Consider the following 18,224-nt stretch of genomic DNA (forward strand, 5'->3'; position numbering starts at 1 on the left):
TTGACATGGATTGCCCTAAGGTTTTTAGGTCGAGCCTGGGCAGCACATGCGCTACTCTGCAAAGCATGCTGTATTCAGGTAGGGACTTGATGCTCCGCCCATATTTTTCATTGGCTTGTGTCATTGTCCACTGTAAACTGTGGCTCTTCATTGGTCAAAAGACTTAGTAGTCCCTCCTTAGTACTGCCTTGTCTCATTTTGTAACCTCCCAATGCGACACCCCCTGTTTTGTGTGTTCCTCAGAAGGCTTTAATTACAGCCCCTGTGGACTATTTTCTCAAATAGCTTTGTCCTGTCTGCTGTTGCAGGCAGGACACACTCTCTCCTAACACTTTTTTAAAATTGTTATAGCATGGAGCGCCGAACGCATTTGCAATGCAATAGGTTTCACATTTGCGAGAGTTTAAGCTATTGGCATTGTAAATGACAATGCCTTTTATTTATCTGTCTTAAAAACAACACGTAAATAAAAGGCATTGTCATTTACAATGCCAATAGCTCAAACTCTTGTATAGGCGAGACCTATTGCATTGCAAATGCTTGTCTGTAGTTATTGTTGAGAAGTCAATCCATGTTATTTTGCTTGTACAGTTAAGTACATGAATATAGAGCCATTTATGAACCTGTTTCAAAATCAGTTTTCAATTACTACTCGGTCAGGGACCCATCCCACATAAAGCCCGACATGACATTTATTGCGCACTTTCCTGCTTGACTCTGATGCAGTGTGTGATCTTAGCCAGATGTGGTTTTCCTTGTGTAGTTTCAGTTGCAAATGTTTATACATAAAACATAAATAATACAGTGCATGTTTTCGGGTTATAGCTGACTGGAGATTCAGGGTGATCAACATGCAATCTTTTAAGTGCTTAAAATAATTGTGCATCTAAGGGATATTAGACTTGGTTTACAATAAATTCCCGGTCGGTTTATATAGTGCAAACATAACCTGCTTTACATGAGCAGTGGACTATGTTACACATGTTGTAGACATAGGGAGATAAAGTATTTTGTCCAGAATCAGGGCATGTTGAGCCGAAGCTAAGATTTGAACCTAGCTCTGCAGTTCTAAAGTCCCTTCCAAACGGTATCACCCGATGTACAGCCCCTGCACTTCACCACACGGGGGAGACATTACGGGAAGCAGCCGCCTTGAAGTGATCCGCCGGGTAATGCCCAGCAGGCTCGGTGCAGGCGGAGATGCAATCAGGTGCTTAGGGTTCAGAGATGGTTTTCAAGCGTTCTTTGGATGGGCAGGTTGTGTCAGTGATGCAGCTCTACAGGGCTGGGTTTCTGGTCCATTTCTGGGGATATGAGTGGCTGCCCCCGTCCTTGGAGCACACTGTAATAGCAGGTTGTATCTAATTTAGGGGAATACTTGAGTAACTCTTTGCGCAAGAAAAGCCTTGCCACTGTTCAGTTTCTTTTTTCTCTTGTGTCAGTGATGCTGTGGCTGTAGGGATATGCTTGGATGTTTTGATTGCTGACAGGCACATACCGTGCTGCCGTTTGTCTCAGTACCACACCACCACTCGTTGGCATTGCGTGCTTTTCTCCACTACCTATTTAAGATCCTATTTTCCGTTCTCTGCAGTTTATGGCAGAGCTGCCCCGCCCGGCCTTCCAGCAGTGCTGCTGACCGTGCAGGCCCTTAGGGGTAACACCATGCCAAAGGCATGAGACAGCCTAGGGGTAACCCTTGGACAGCGCTCGGTGGGTCACTGTCTGAGGCCGCGCAGCCGGAAGTGCAGGCAGAGAGGAATCTAGCTCAAATGTCTTCAATGGCCTGAAATACATTCTCCTGTTGGGCGTCAGGTAGTGTGGGGGCCTAACGGGAAGGTTGTAGCACACCATGGGAAAGTGGGGCTTGCTCCAGGTAATGGGAGGATTTCCTGCCCCTCACAGAAGTCCTGCTGAGGAGGAGCCTGTGTCACAGTGTGTCTGAGCAGTGGGTACGCCCAGAGTCAGAGTAATGAGGTGGAGAAGGTGGAAGGAAGAGAACAGTAGACGAGTAAGTAAGTATTCACACGCAGAGGCTGAGAATACTTTAATATTGGAAGTAGGTATGGAGTTTTCAACTCCATGACCAGCCTTCAGTGCGGCAATGGCTATATTATCAGAAGTGATGTCACCTGTTAGGCACTGAGTGGCCACGTCCTTTCATCTAAAGCTCGTGCCTTGAGTTTTTATGTGATGACATCATCGGTCAAGTTCAGGTGAAATTATTTCCAGGGATGTCATCATTATTCTACTTGTGTTTTCGAAAACTGAAAATTCGACCTCCTCTTGCTCAGAGGACGCTGGTAAATGTTAAATTGCAATGTTCCTGCTCCGGCCTGCGGATGAATCCTGCAGTCCGAAAGGGAACGTTTTAAGTAGAATTAAAGGGTTAACGGTGAGAGCTCTGAGTCCGTGCGCTGTAACCCTGGGCCTCGCTGTAGAGCTGTGATGGGTGCAGGATGGGGGCGGGGCCCGAAGGCGGATAACAGGGAGGAATGTCTTAGACCGGAAATAAACAGTTCCCATCCGGCTGAATTTCAGAAAGCCGGAGAAACGAAACTCAAGGAGAGACGCAGAGGGAAGAAACGAAACTGAGTGGAGGGGGTGAGGCTACAAGATTAGAGAGAGCGATGCATTCGGGAAGAGAAATGAAACAGCAGGAGCTGGGGGTAGAAAATGTAAGAAGCTGAAAGGCAGGGGTTATGGTTGTATGTTTGCTTCACACCAATGAAATAAGAAGCATAATATCCAGTGAATCCTTACCATCAGACCTCAGCCTGGACGCACTCTACCCTGTCCAGACCGAGAACAAGCAAACAAAAAATCACATCATGAAGAATATGGGAAGAATTACGGTCTCATAAAATAAGCGCTGGTGGTGCCCACTGCATGGAAACAGGCATGCATTAACTGGAGAACCCACAAACAAACTATCAACAGTGGGGTACAGGCCCGGCTCTAGGATGATTCTTGCTCAGGGAGGCCCATGAACAAGGATGGGTGGGCCACAAAGATGAATGGACAGTGGTGCAAAGTATTACAGAGATCTGATATTTTAGGTATTGACATTGTGGCCTTTGACGTCTTAACACCACAACTACCAACCAATGAGGTACCTGCGTCACTATCCCTGCTTCGCTTCTGGCTTTGTGGAAGGGGAGGGACGCAGCATACAGATTGACTTCAGCCTGCTCCTGGTCTTGTGCAGCAGCAGAAACATTCCTCCTGCCACACATCTCTTTCGCTCCCCCACATGTATGAGCAGTCCTTCACTCCTCCTGCTAGTGTTTATGTCTTTCTCCCCTTTCTTTACTCTCTCTCTTCACCTGCACTGTCGCGTTCTCTCCGACCACATCTATTAGATTCTCTGTGTTTCTGTATGTCTGTCCATATTTCATTCCAACTGTTCATTCTGTCTCCCTCCCTGTGCCTTCCTCTCATTTGAATCCCCCTCTTTATCATTCTCCCTACCATTTTTCCGTCTCTCTCATCATCCATCTAATTTTTCCTCTCTCTCTCTCTCTCTCTCTCTCTCTCTCTCTTTCTCTCTCTGTAGTGGCCCTGATCTTCCCCATTTCCATCGCTGCTGCACTATTTCTATCCCTCTCTTATTCTATAATGTCCCCCCTCTTTCTCACTCCCCTGTCTTCCACATACACTCCATACTTCATTCTGTTTCTACCTCCCATGTCTTTATTCCCCACTCTCTCAATTCCTATTGCTTCTTTGAGTTTTTCTTCAGTTTGTTTTCTTGTCTAGCAATATCTCCCTTTCTTTAATTGTTTCCTCATGTAAGTCACTCAAGCCCTTGAACCTGTTTGTGTCCTACACCTAATGTTATATTTCTGTCAGTAACTACCTGCTTCCCCCCCCTGACATTTGCAGAAGACCGTTCTCTGATGACGTTAAATACATTCCAGTCCTCGTGAGTGTTTTCAGGTCTGCAGCTTTCAAAGGTTATTCAGGAAAGTGTCGGACCTTGTTATACCTTTAGTGGAGATCATACCAAATGTATGTTTTATTGTAGGGTGGTAAGGGGAAATCCACCTATTTCTGGAGGAATTGTTAGAAACAATGGAGAATCCACGTGTGGCATTTCTTTTACCATACTATCAGTATCATAGTAGTTCAAAGTTCAAGTTCAAAGTTTATTATGATTTGGCTCTCATTGAGGGCCACATAAATAACATACATAATAACATAGCAATAATAAACACAAGCTACATACAGCAAGAGGAATAACCACTAGTTATCTGCAAGTAATGCAATCATCAGCATCTCCCGGAAACACATTAATATATATCTAAAAATTCTTTAAAATATTTAAAAATTCTAGAACAGAACATTTCGTTAGGGGGGCAATAAAGTGCATGGAAGAACATTTTTACATTCATAATTCCCAATTGTAAGCAAATTGGTTTTATCCATTTTTTGCGCAATATGCGCAATACCGGACAAATAAACAGTACATGGTTAAGATCTTGAACAGCATTATTACATAAGTTGCATAAAGGAGACACTCCATACCATTTTGCGAGGAGTGTATTAAGTGGAAGCAAATTATGACGTAAAAGGTACCATGTCCTACGGACACCATGCGGAATGTTCCAAGTTAAGTATTGTTGGGCTAGTTTAGGTGTATAGGTTAGGACCAGGGCTTCCCTTTCTTTATACTTCTGTTGGGCGAGTATATCCAGTTTATAACAAAGCTCCCAGGACATACTTTTTAACTTTAACTTTAACTCTGGTGGAGAGAGCAAAAATAACGTACTTTCATCCAGTTCAAGCAGCGAAACCGCTTTTCTAAAAATTTTTACCAGCTGCGAGAACTCATTAAAGTTGCCCAATAGTTCCTTTTTTAAGATTTCTCTTAAGGTGCCTGGTTTACCTCTGGCCAAGCAGGCTACCCATCTTACGAGGGCAGCCAACCCCTGAGCCCAGCAACTTCGCAGTCCGAATTCCAGCCTGCAAGAAGATGTAGAGCAGGCTGAATTAAATGAGGAGATTTTCCTTAATACCTTCCCCTCCATTTTTTGCATAAAGTCCCATTGTTTTAGATCCACTAATTCCATTCCATAAAGGAGGGTAGCAGGAATCTTCGCTCGGAATACCTCCAAGCATAAGGAGAAGTGCCTCTTCCCCGTCGCTTTATACAAGGAACATAATCCCCTACCATGGGCCATTGCTTTTCTAGAATTATTTTCGATGTGGGGCTTCTCACTAAGGTTAGCAGATATTATTTTGCCTAGAAACGTGTAGGAATTAACTACCTCAAGTTTTTCTCCGCTTATTGTCCAGTTGAAGCTCCTAGATCTGCACTTCTTCTTACCAAAAATGCACATGATTTTGCTTTTTGAGCTATTAATTTTCATATAGTGTGCATCAGCGAATTCATTCAATGTGTGGAGACGATTAGCGAGACCTTTCGGGGTCAGATCTAAAACAAGTATGTCGTCTGCATACATTAGAATTGATATAGCAGTCCCTCCAATTTTTGGGGCTAGTCCTTCACAATCTGCAACAGCGGTTGGCAAATCGGCCATATACAGGGAAAACAGTGTGGGTGCCAGTATACACCCTTGTTTTAGTCCGTTCCGGGAGGGGATAGATTGAGAGAGACCCCTTTCACCGCGTTGTAACACCTTACACCATGTGTTCCAGTGTAAGGACTTAACTAAATCCAATAAGTATCCCGGCATACCCAATGCCGATAACTTTCTCCACAGCGTCGGTCGGTCCACCCTGTCGAACGCTGCGGAGAAATCTATAAATGCTGCGTATATGCCACCACCACGTACACGAACATATTTATCTATAATTACCTGTAGCAATGTTAGGTTATCTAAAGTTCCGTGCTCTTTTCGAAATCCTGTCTGTTCCTTAGGTATAATATTATTTAAATTTGCCCACTCTGTTATTAACACTAATAAAAGTTTAGCAACAATTTTCCCTATTGCGTCTAATAAGGCAATTAGACGATAATTGGAGGGATTATCCCGGTCTCCTTTTTTAAAAATTGGGATCAGGATACTTCCCCGCCAAGAGTCGGGGACTGTTCGAGTTTTAAAACACGCCAGAAATACTGGAAGAAGAATCCTGCTCCAAGTGGTTACGTCTTGCTGGATTATAGACATGGGCAATTCGTCGGGTCCCATAGCCCCGGAGGAGCGCATGCTCTTGATTGCGGTAGCTATGGATTGCTCAGTGGGGAGTTCCATTTTAAAATCGGTATTAAGACCTGGAACCCATGAATCGCCCCCTGCATCATTGGGCGCATATAAGGTGGTCACAAATTGGGTCCAGACATCTTCAGTAATAACAATAGGAGTGGACGTTTTTACAGATCCACATCCTTGCCTTATTATGGACCAAAAATCTCTAGAGTTTTTACAAGTTGATGCCTCTCTTAGCTTGATCCATAAAGTATCTTCTTTGTCTCTTTTTAACTTGGATCTCAATCTCACCCTCCTTCTTTTTAATAGAGCTAACTGTAACCCATTCTCCCCTGATCTATTAAGGTATTTGTTCCTAACAAGTTTATTGATCTCTTTATTTAACCTTAATAGAGGACTAGGAGAAAAATATTTCTTTTTATAGTTTCCTGTACTCCTAGCCATTTCGGTGACTTTTTTGATGAGGGTTTCAAGGAACATGAATTCCCTACCTTGCCAGTAGTCGAGCTCAGTTAGAAATTGGGTGAGGATGTTTTGTACATCCTTACTATGAATAGATCCCCAATAACATCTATCTGTGTGACAATTAATAGTAAAGCCTCTGTTCTTTAAAGACCAGAGGTCAGTTTCAGGGGGTATTAATGAGACAGTTAATTTGATAATTTTATGGTCACTCAAGGGGGTATGAGTGATTACCAAATCTTTAAGAAAAGAGAACGTGTCAAAGTCTGTTATTACATAGTCCAAAATAGATTCTCCCCTAATTGAACCATGTGTATAATTAGCCGGGGTATCTGAAGGCATTCTGCCATTTATAATAATTCCCTCCACGGCACTGAGTTCCCCGAGAAGAATCTTGCCCCTTTTATTAGATTTTATTTTATTGGGCAGGAGAGCTTGGGGAATATTATATACTTCTTCCTTTGCTTTATTTCTAAACATGTCTAAAGAAGTATTGACACTTTACAATTTAGGTCCCCCACCAGTAGTAAGTATGGGGGGTCATCCACCTCTATTAATTGTTTTTTATAGGAAAACATACGTTTTAAAACTGGCGTAAAATTATCTTCAGGAGGAATGTAGGCATTTAATATTATAAACGAGGACCGTTGACCAACGGGATCCAGGTTAGAAATAGTTATGGATTGGAATAGATTACTCTCGTCTTTGTAATGTGAGAATTTCCATTGTAATGCATTAGATAACAAACAGGCAATTCCACCTTTAGCATGGCCTTTTTTAGATGGAGTTGCAGCGGCCTCTAGGACGAAGTAGTCATTCCCTCCATAAGGAAGAGTATCACACCATGTTTCTTGGATACATAACACATCCGCATTCAGGGAGAGGAGATAATCAAATTTCTCAGGGCAATTAGACAAGCCAGCGGCATTCCAAGAGACAATTTTTAAACACGGGTTAAAGATGTGAAGATGGTCGTGGGTTTCTCGAGGTGGTATTTGAGAGAACTCCAGGTAACCAGTTCCACATCGAAGAGTCTTCAGTTAGAGGGTTATCTGTGCTACCAGGTAATGAAAGAACCTGGGAAACCATACGTTTGCCTCTGGAAAGCCAAATTTTTAGGTCATTATTACATATAGGAAAATCATCCTGTCCAGAGGTCAACTTTGTATTTCTTTCAGTAAGAGAAAGGCACAAATTTTTATTAACAAAAGGTAGCACGTCAATTCCTCTACATTGAAAGGCTTCGGCTTGTTGAAGGACTAAATTAGCAATTATTTTAGAGTAAAACTTTACCCTTATACGTTGCCCATTTATAGATCTTATTGGGAGAACTAAATCAATGTCATTTGTTTGAACCAACTTTAAGCTTTCAATCTCTTTAAAGCAGTTGAGTAGCCAGGATCTATTCATTTTTAGATCAGAATCAAGTAATGGAAGAAAATCCAATGAAAAAGTATCCACATATGAATTAGGGCTTTTTGCTGATTGAGGTATTACATTCCTAACTACCTCCGTCTGAGGCAGAAAGATAGGAGCTGTTGGATTGAATACTCTTGTTACTATCGGGAAATATTTATCATCGATACTTATAGGTTGGGGAGCAGGGGCATCGACTACAGGTCCAGAAACCACCCTCTTCATAGTTACTTCAGCCGGGGTACTCCAATTAGAATCATTTATGATACCTTCCACTTCCACCTTATCCGGGATATCTGAAGGTGGGCTATACCCTCTTTCTATAAGAGCGGGCGTTTCAGATATTATATGTTTTGGAAAAATAATTTGTCTGGGTCTTTTCTTTTTATATTTACGTATCGGTTTCCCCTTTTTCCCTCTTGATTTCATTTTGGCAGCTCTAGGAGTCCCCGAGGAACCTTCGGGCTCCTTTTTATCATGTACAAAAATGGGAAAGAGATCATGGCCCCCCGTTTGAGGTTCTTCACTCACATTCTCTTCCTGCTCAACCAGCAGTGGTTCTGTTCTCAGAAGCAGGGGAGATGAGGTGGATTGATTAGGGGACTTATGAATCTCCGCCTCTATAGATAATCCCAGAGGGGCATTTCCCTTCACCTCAGTAGTGTTATCAACCTCTTTATGGACAACAAGAACAGGGTTAGCAGGAGTAATGAGAGGCTTAATTACATTTTCAACATTTTTCACATTTTGTGCCAACAATGCCTGCAATATCTCAGTAACCGAAGACAAAATACAATCAGAGTTTACAGCAAATTTACCCATTAAAAGTAATATGGAAGACAGAATTTGCTCAAGGGCTATGAGTGACTCAGAAATGGGTTTATCATTTTTTGGGTAACTGGATGATGTAAGGGGGCAAATCCCCGATAAATTAAAATGCGGGGATTGTACATCAATCTGCGGGGAAAGATTATCTGTGGATTTAATGGAGGGCGTACTGCTATATAATAGTAGACCAGATGGTGTTTCTCCACTAGGAGTTTTATTAGCCACTAGGTGGGGTAAAGATGTCTTATCCACATATCGACCGCAGAGTTCCAAGTCAATGCTGGTAGCTATAGATGCATCACCCTTATCTTCTTCCAGAATATCATTTCCTTTGAGAATATTATGGCCCAAAGATTGTGATAACATTAACAAAGGATCAACATCAGCCACATGTACAGGACTTATTGGAGGGTTTACCACACTTGACTGACTCAGTGACCTTTTCATTTCCACCAAAGGGGCCAACTGACTAACTTCCTCCACATTAGGACAAGGATCCAACTGTGGTAATTGATCAATATCAGATTTCCTAGAGACTTCAAGGGATTTATTCAAGCTTTTCTCCCAAATTTGACTTAATTGCATCTGTCCTTTCATGATGACACTGTTGGCTTGCTTTTTCCTCAAATGACTCGGACCAGGTATTGTACCATGATTCTCAATTACAACTTTCCCGGAACGTAATGTCTTAGCCTCCATAGTGCCGTAAAGGTACCAGAGCCTACAATAATTTTCCCAGTCTTACAAATAAACACAGTTTTAAAATAATATAAATTCACAAAGGATAAAAGTGGGAGAAGAACTAGCAGTTAAAGTACTTCGTGGCTATATTCCTATCGGCGTATTAGCATATCCTTAAAATATAATAACGCAAACAGAAATCTGAAGAAATACAACTAAAAATTCAAGATACCGGGACCCAGCCCGGCCTACCTCGGCCACTGAGGGCCACAGAGGGCCCGCCCTTTGCCCGGGCTTAGCCTGGCGACACCCGCGCGCGTCCCGCGATGCGCGTTACCTCAGCGCAATTTGTTCCAGCTGAGGGGGGCGTGGCAGGGAGGTTCTCAGAGCCCAACTGGCTTCTGGGCGTTGGTGTTCACTTGCCTCCAAAAGCGGCCAACAAGCCCTCCACAGCGAGTGTTTCCCGCGAAGCGGGAAACGCGAGAGGTGAGTCACAAGCGCTGGCTGATAGCGCTATGACTGTTAGTGGAGCACTGGCGCTTCCAGATAGCGCTACACAATTCACAGGAGCCTTGCAGGATTCTGGCCACACAGTGAAGCAAAAAAGTTTCCCAGAGCTAGGCAGCCGACTTCTTCCGCACACAGGATAGAGACTTCCAATCTTCAGCGCTGCCTCAGCGCAATTTTTTCCAGCTGAGGGGGGCGTGGCAGGGAGGTTCTCAGAGCCCAACTGGCTTCTGGGCGTTGGTGTTCACTTGCCTCCAAAAGCGGCCAACAAGCCCTCCACAGCGAGTGTTTCCCGCGAAGCGGGAAACGCGAGAGGTGAGTCACAAGCGCTGGCTGATAGCGCTATGACTGTTAGTGGAGCACTGGCGCTTCCAGATAGCGCTACACAATTCACAGGAGCCTTGCAGGATTCTGGCCACACAGTGAAGCAAAAAAGTTTCCCAGAGCTAGGCAGCCGACTTCTTCCGCACACAGGATAGAGACTTCCAATCTTCAGCGCTGCCTCAGCGCAATTTGTTCCAGCTGAGGGGGGCGTGGCAGGGAGGTTCTCAGAGCCCAACTGGCTTCTGGGCGTTGGTGTTCACTTGCCTCCAAAAGCGGCCAACAAGCCCTCCACAGCGAGTGTTTCCCGCGAAGCGGGAAACGCGAGAGGTGAGTCACAAGCGCTGGCTGATAGCGCTATGACTGTTAGTGGAGCACTGGCGCTTCCAGATAGCGCTACACAATTCACAGGAGCCTTGCAGGATTCTGGCCACACAGTGAAGCAAAAAAGTTTCCCAGAGCTAGGCAGCCGACTTCTTCCGCACACAGGATAGAGACTAGTAGCACTTTCTTGGGTTTTACTCCTAATATGGCACTTCCTCTGGTGTCGTCAACCTCTAAATCAAGCTGTAGTCTACTGGACCGTTAGAACTCAGAAGGGTGTGAGGCCCAGTCCATCCTTTCCTTATTACTGACCAGGAAACTTCTAACAGCCTCTTGTGAATCCATCCTTCGCTTTGTCATTCACTGTTTTTTTCTCCCTTTCTCGTCACCCTTCTCTCCACTTTTGTTTCCTCCCCTATCTTTACCAATCTCTTGTTCTACCGTTCTCTCCACTTACTCTGACCTCACTTCATCTCGCCTTCCCTCAATGTGCTTATCTATAATCCCTCCCCTCTAGCCTCTTTTGTCTCCTCTATCATTTCTCCCTCTTTCTTCACCTCTCCGCTTGTTTCTACTCCCCACTCCGCCTCTTATTTCCTTTTGTCGCTTTCTCTCTCTTTATCCCTCCTCTGCTCTTAGCTCTCGTTTTGCCCCAACATAGAGGGTGAATTTTTTGCAACCTTGTCAAAATTGACTTGTGCGGAAGAAAACTGATTGGATCGAGAATGAGACATACTCCTTGTACTCTCGATAGACTATTAGGGGCAGTTTTGAGGTACAACCGCTCGGATACTGTCGGACTCCCAAACACCTTTCTTTCTGCACAACCCGCAATATGAGGATTAAAAAAAAAAAAAAAATGATTTTCCCTTTTACCCATATCTTTTTCTTTGAATGTAAATTTATTTCAGTGTTTAGTGTTTCTTTTGAAGTCCCATCACTCTTCACTGTGCATAGCACTCTCTCCATTGCATAAGTGGATGGAATGTCATTAGCATGAAACTTCCAATATCAGTCGGCTGTGTCACTGGACAGTTTTTAAACCAAAGGGGCTGGCACTAGGCCCCCCCATAGCTTTTCCATCTGATTGTTGAAGCCTGATGGGAGGGATTAAAGTCAACGTCCCCCGCTTAAGGCTTGTTAATTGTGCTGTTCAAAAGCATCAGCAGCTCCCCGAGGACAAAGTCACCTCCTAAGGCCTGGGATGGGTAGAGATGCCCCTTGCTGTGCCTCCACTGCCTGGCCATGGTCATTCTGCCCCTGAGAATGGACCAACCTGACTGACCGAGAGTCACACTTGAGCTGTAGCAGCCTTTCAGGTTGTGCCTCAGCAGGGAAGCCGTCCCAGGTATGTTCACCTGCTTTTTCACGTCAGAATGGCCTTGGATGGGCCACGATCTTCCTTGGGTGGGCCTAGCCCACTCGGCCCACCCTCTAGAACCGGACTTGGTGTTGAACAAGAGTCTTTCAAAAAGTAAAAACAAAGAAAACATGGAACGTAGATACCTTCTGAACAAAATTCGCAATCATAGCTAGGACCATTGGATTTATGCAGTAGGGGAGGGGCAAATTATGTGGCACGGTTGACTAAACCATGCAGCAAGAAAAGACTCATTATGTGGCATATTGCTGCAGATTACTTCATTATTTAGTCATTTTTTCACATGGTAATGGAAACATTCCACCTCATTGGTACTAGTTAAACAAACAAATACAGCAACAAGCATTTGCAATTCAATAGGTCTCGCATTAGGAACGTTTGAGCTATTGGTATTGTAAATGACACATTTTTTATTTATGTGTTGGTTTTGAAAATAGCGAAATTAATAGCTTTGTCATTTACAATGCCAATAGTTATAACTTTCGCAAATGTGACACCTATAGAATTTGTAATGCAATACGTGTTGTATTTACGTGACTTACATGTATTGCTATTACAAATAACAATGGCTTTTATTTAAAAAAAATATTAATACTTAAATAAGTTATTGTAATTTATAACGGCAATAGCTTAAACTTTTGTAAATAACTTTTGTGAAGATTATATTCAGTGTATTTTATTGTGACGAAAATACAAGAACAGAAGTGAAATATTAACATCTTTTTGTGACATTTGTAATAAAGCTTGAAACATTGAGAGAACATATTTGAACCAGTGATGCTGTGGTGGTGCTGAGTGATGCTGTTGTTGCGCTGAGTGATGCTGTTGTTGCGCTGAGTGACGCTGTTGTTGTGCTGAGTGATGCTGTTGTTGCGCTGAGCGATGCTGTGGTTGCGCGGAGTGATCCTGAGGTTGCGCTGGTTGACGCTGTGGTGACGCTGAGTGATGCTGTGGTGGTGCTGAGGGATGCATTCTTGGCCCTGAGTGATGATGTGGGTTGCTGAGTGATACTGTGGTGGTGCTGAGTGATGGTGTGGTGCTGCTGAGTGATGCTGTGGTTCTACTGAGTGATGCTGTGGTGGTGCTGAGTGATGCTGTGGTGGTGCTGAGTGATGCATTCTTGGCCCTTAGTGATGATGTGGTGTTGCTGAGTGATACTGTGGTGGTGCTAAGTGATACTGTGGTGGTGCTGAGTGATGCTGTGGTAGTGCTGAGTGATGCTGTGGTGGTGCTGAGTGATACTGTGGTGGTGCTGAGTGATGCTGTGGTGCTGATGAGTGATGCTGTGGTTGCACTGAGTGATCCTGTGGTTTCGCTGGTTGATGCTGTGGTGACGCTGAGTGATGCTGTGGTGGTGCTGAGGGATGCATTCTTGGCCCTGAGTGATGATGTGGGTTGCTGAGTGATACTGTGGTGGTGCTGAGAGATGCTGTGGTAGTGCTGAGAGATGCTGTGGTAGTGCTGAGTGAATCTTTGGTGGTGCTGAGTGATGCTGTGGTGGTGCTGAGTGATGCTGTTGTGGTGCTGAGTGATGCTGTGGTAGCGCTGAGTGATGCAGTTGTGGTTCTGAGTGATGCTGTGGTGGTTTTGAAAATAGCGAAATTAATAGCTTTGTCATTTACTATGCCAATAGTTATAACTTTCGCAAATGTGACACCTATAGAATTTGTAATGCAATACGTGTTGTATTTACGTGACTTACATGTATTGCTATTACAAATAACAATGGCTTTTATTTAAAAAAAAATATTAATACTTAAATAAGTTATTGTAATTTATAACGGCAATAGCTTAAACTTTTGTAAATAACTTTTGTGAAGATTATGTTCAGTGTATTTTATTGTGACAAAAATACAAGAACAGAAGTGAAATATTAACATCTTTTTGTGACATTTGTAATAAAGCTTGAAACATTGAGAGAACATATTTGAACCAGTGATGCTGTGATGGTGCTGAGTGATTCTGTTGTTGCGCTGAGTGATGCTGTTGTTGCGCTGAGTGATGCTGTTGTTGCGCTGAGTGATGCTGTTGTTGTGCTGAGTGATGCTGTTGTTGCGCTGAGTGATGCTGTGGTTGCGCGGAGTGATCCTGAGGTTGCGCTGGTTGACGCTGTGGTGACGCTGAGTGATGCTGTGGTGGGGCTGAGGGATGCATTCTTGGCCCTGAGTGATGATGTGGGTTGCTGAGTGATACTGTGGTGGTGCTGGTGTGGTGCTGCTGAGTGATGCTGTGGTTCTGCTGAGTGATGCTGTGGTGGTGCTGAGTGATGCTGTGGTGGTGCTGAGTGATGCATTCTTGGCCCTTAGTGATGATGTGGTGTTGCTGAGTGATACTGTGGTGGTGCTGAGTGATGCTGTGGTAGTGCTGAGTGATGCTGTGGTGGTGCTGAGTGATACTGTGGTGGTGCTGAGTGATGCTGTGGTGCTGCTGAGTGATGCTGTGGTTGCGCTGAGTGATCCTGTGGTTGCGCTGGTTGATGCTGTGGTGACGCTGAGTGATGCTGTGGTGGTGCTGAGGGATGCATTCTTGGCCCTGAGTGATGATGTGGGTTGCTGAGTGATACTGTGGTGGTGCTGAGAGATGCTGTGGTAGTGCTGAGAGATGCTGTAGTAGTGCTGAGTGAATCTTTGGTGGTGCTGAGTGATGCTGTGGTGGTGCTGAGTGATGCTGTTGTGGTGCTGAGTGATGCTGTGGTAGCGCTGAGTGATGCAGTTGTGGTTCTGAGTGATGCTGTGGTGGTGCTGAGTGATGCTGTGGTGGTGCTGAGTGATGCTGTGGTGGTGCTGAGTGATGCTGTGGTGGTGCTGAGTGATCCTGTGGTGGTGCTGAGTGATCCTGTGGTGGTGCTGAGTTATCATGTGGTGGTGTTGAGTGATGCATTCTTGGCCCTGAGTGGTGCTGTGGTGGTGCAGAGTGATGCTGTGGTGGTGCAGAGTGATGCTGTGGTGGTGCAGAGTGATGCTGTGGTGGTGCTGAGTGATCCTGTGGTGGTGCTGAGTTATCCTGTGGTGGTGTTGAGTGATGCATTCTTGGCCCAGAGTGATAATGTGGTGTTGCTGAGTGTTTCATGTCCCATGCCGCTCCTGTGTGTCTAATTCACAGTAAAGGCACATTGCACTTGCTTAACATCCGGGTTACAGATTCATAAACAATCCTCCATTTTCCGAGCGTGATATCTGCTGCGAACAGCTAGCGTCTTATGGGGCTCGCAATGAACTAATGGAGCACGCGAACAACTGGGCGTTAGAAAAGTAAGAAAGGTCTGCATTCATCGGTCGAGTTCCCATTCCCCAAACATCTGCAGAATTCACAAGGCAGTGCAGTAAAACGCAAAAGATGCTGGTGTGAGCAAACTGTATTTCAAATGCAGATCTGTGACTTCACCCGCACTCCCTCAAAGGCCCTTTATAAATGGCAGTCTATGCTGCAATGTGTAGGCTTCCAGGTGTGAACACACCAGAGACGCAGAGGGTATGTGCGAGAAATAATGCACTATATGCCGAAGGACGCAAGATTGTTTTTTTTCATTCAAGGTGTTAATGGTATAACCTTTTCCTCCTTGCAAGGCTCCGAAAAGAGTTACATTCCTGATTAATTTCATAGGTTGCGTAATTAACGGTAGTAAGGTAAGATGAAAAGAAAATGTTACATACATAAAATGACCTGCATTTCCAAATGTATTTGTATATGACTTCCACATTTTTGTCCAAAGCTCAGTTTCTTTTCATTCAAAGAATGTTTTCAGACTACATGATAAGAGTACATGATATACTGTTTGGCAAAAATGAACTAGAGATGCACGGAAGGAAAGCCAAAGATAAGGGGGTGAACGAAAAGCATGTAGGGAAGCTAAGTACAGTGTTTTGCAGCAGTGACCTTGCACTGCTGAAAGTGGTGTTCACTCTGCATCTCTCGGTCAGGTACGGGTGCTCTCCATGAGTTTGAGATGTGGGGAAGGAGGTCACAGGGGCAGAACTGCAATAGTGAGCGGTGTAGTGCTCCAGATGTCCAGAGGGACTCCTATTTAAGGCGAGCATTCGAGGGAATAGCCCTTGATAACATTCTGAAGACACTGAAGACTGCAATAACGCTGGGCGCTTTATTATCGCGCTCCTCTTTTTAAACGCTCCCGTTTTTCTATTTCATTTATTTTATGTTTTCTTAAACCCTACTTTTAGCTGACAGTTTCTAGGGCCCCCTTACCTGCACGTTAATTGTTTTCCACCGCATTTCGCGGGTCCGGTTCCCGGTTCCGGGTGGTGGGGTAGGAACGGGTGCCATCTTGGAGTGGGGTGAATACCAGGAACTGCAATAGTGAGCGGTGTAGTGCTCTGGATGTCCAGAGGGACTCCTATTTAAAGCTCGCTCCTCCGCGCAGCGGACCAGCGCAGCGGGCGTGCCTTCGCTGTGCCGGAGTCGTGCCAGAGTCCTGCCCGTCTGCGCCCGTCAGCGTCCCGGAGGCGGACGGAGCGGCGGGTGGCCTGGTTTCGGCTGACCAATGTCCCCTGGAGCCACTATGGCCCGCTATACATCATCGCAACTACGGTCCCTACAAAAGGTATCGTGCGGTTGCTTTAAGGTATTCCCTGGTCGCCATAGAGGCAAGAGTAGATGCCCGGGCTGTGGCTGGTCGCCAGGCATTTTTTCCACGGACACCCCCTCACCGGGAGGTGACTTCGGTGAAGCATCTTTGTATGCTATTAAACACCAGGTCAGTGCGCAGCCACGCTCAGGAGCTCTTTGACCTCTTGACCTTGCCTTCTCTCTATCTTTGGCTCCTTATCAGTCAGTGAAAGGACTGTTAGTATACAGACCCCCCGGTCCAGCAGGTACTTTTTTCGAAGAGCTCCAGTCTGCTATGTCAGCGTTGGCCTTGAGAGCAGACCATTGCATCTTGGCTGGTGACTTTAACTTTCACATGGACGATGCTTTGGATCCAGACGTGATTAAACTATCTGATATCACGGCTCCTCTGGGCTTAGTCCCCTTCCTCTTTGGACCAACGCATGACAAAGGCCATACTTTAGACCAGGTCTTTTCATCCTCCCCTATAGAGGTGACGGCACTTCTGCCGGTTCTATGGACTGACCATCGTCTGGTTTACTTTTATATACCAGCCAGGAAGAAACCCCCGAGTAGTGCCCCCAGGCAGCTAGAATCCGCATCTAAGGCATTTCACCGGGTGACTCCTGAAATGTTGTCACAGGCACTCTGTGAACATCCCTGTCCTCTTACAGGGGTTTTGGAGAGGGAACTGGAGTCCTTGCAGGCCTGGTTTGTGGACAGGTTGAATGACCTGGCCCCTTTGAGGACCCCCCATTCACTGCCCAAACGGGTTTCTGCTCCTTGGTTCACTGGTGCGCTGCTTGCATCTCGCAGGCAGTGCAAGGTGGCAGAAAGGGCCTGGCGAGCGCAGTATAATCCAGCCGCCAGACTCGAATACAGAACCGTGGTTAAAGCATACCACCGTGATATTTTCCTTGAGAAAAAGAGCTACTTTGCTAGGAGGATTGAGGATGCTTCAAACTCTTGCAAAGAGATCTTCACGATCGTTAGGGAATTTACTGCCCCACGGTCGAATGCGGCTCAGACTGCTCCCACAGAGTCGTGGGCATCGGATCTTGCATGCTTCTTTACGACAAAGATCAAGCTGATACAAGACTCCTTTCCGCCGAGGCCGGCTGGTGCCTTCCCTTGTTCTAAGGCTGGTCTAATTCCATCGGTTCCTTTAGGGCCAGTCTTATCTGACTTCCCGCCTATTTCAATGGCTTCGTCCTTGACTCTTCTGGCCAACCTTAAATCTGGATAGCCGCTTGATCCATGCCCGGCCAAATTTTTGGCAAAGATGGCGGCAGTCGTAAATCCGCTGGTCAATCCCCTTTTGAATCTCTCTCTGAGCCAGGGTGTGGTCCCTTTGGCCTGGAAGCAAGCGATGGTTATCCCCCTTATTAAGAAGCCCGGCTTGGCTCCCGAGGTTTTGGCCAATTACAGGCCTATCTCTCTTCTCCCCGCTTTGGCCAAGACCGTGGAAAAGCACGTGCATAACGTGCTTTCCAATTTCCTGGAAACACACGACCTGCTCCATTCCACCCAATCGGGCTTTCGTCCCAATCTTAGTACGGAGACGGCGC

This window comes from Lissotriton vulgaris, chromosome 2_1 (genome assembly GCF_964263255.1).
Source record: "Lissotriton vulgaris chromosome 2_1, aLisVul1.2, whole genome shotgun sequence".
NCBI lineage: Eukaryota > Metazoa > Chordata > Amphibia > Caudata > Salamandridae > Lissotriton > Lissotriton vulgaris.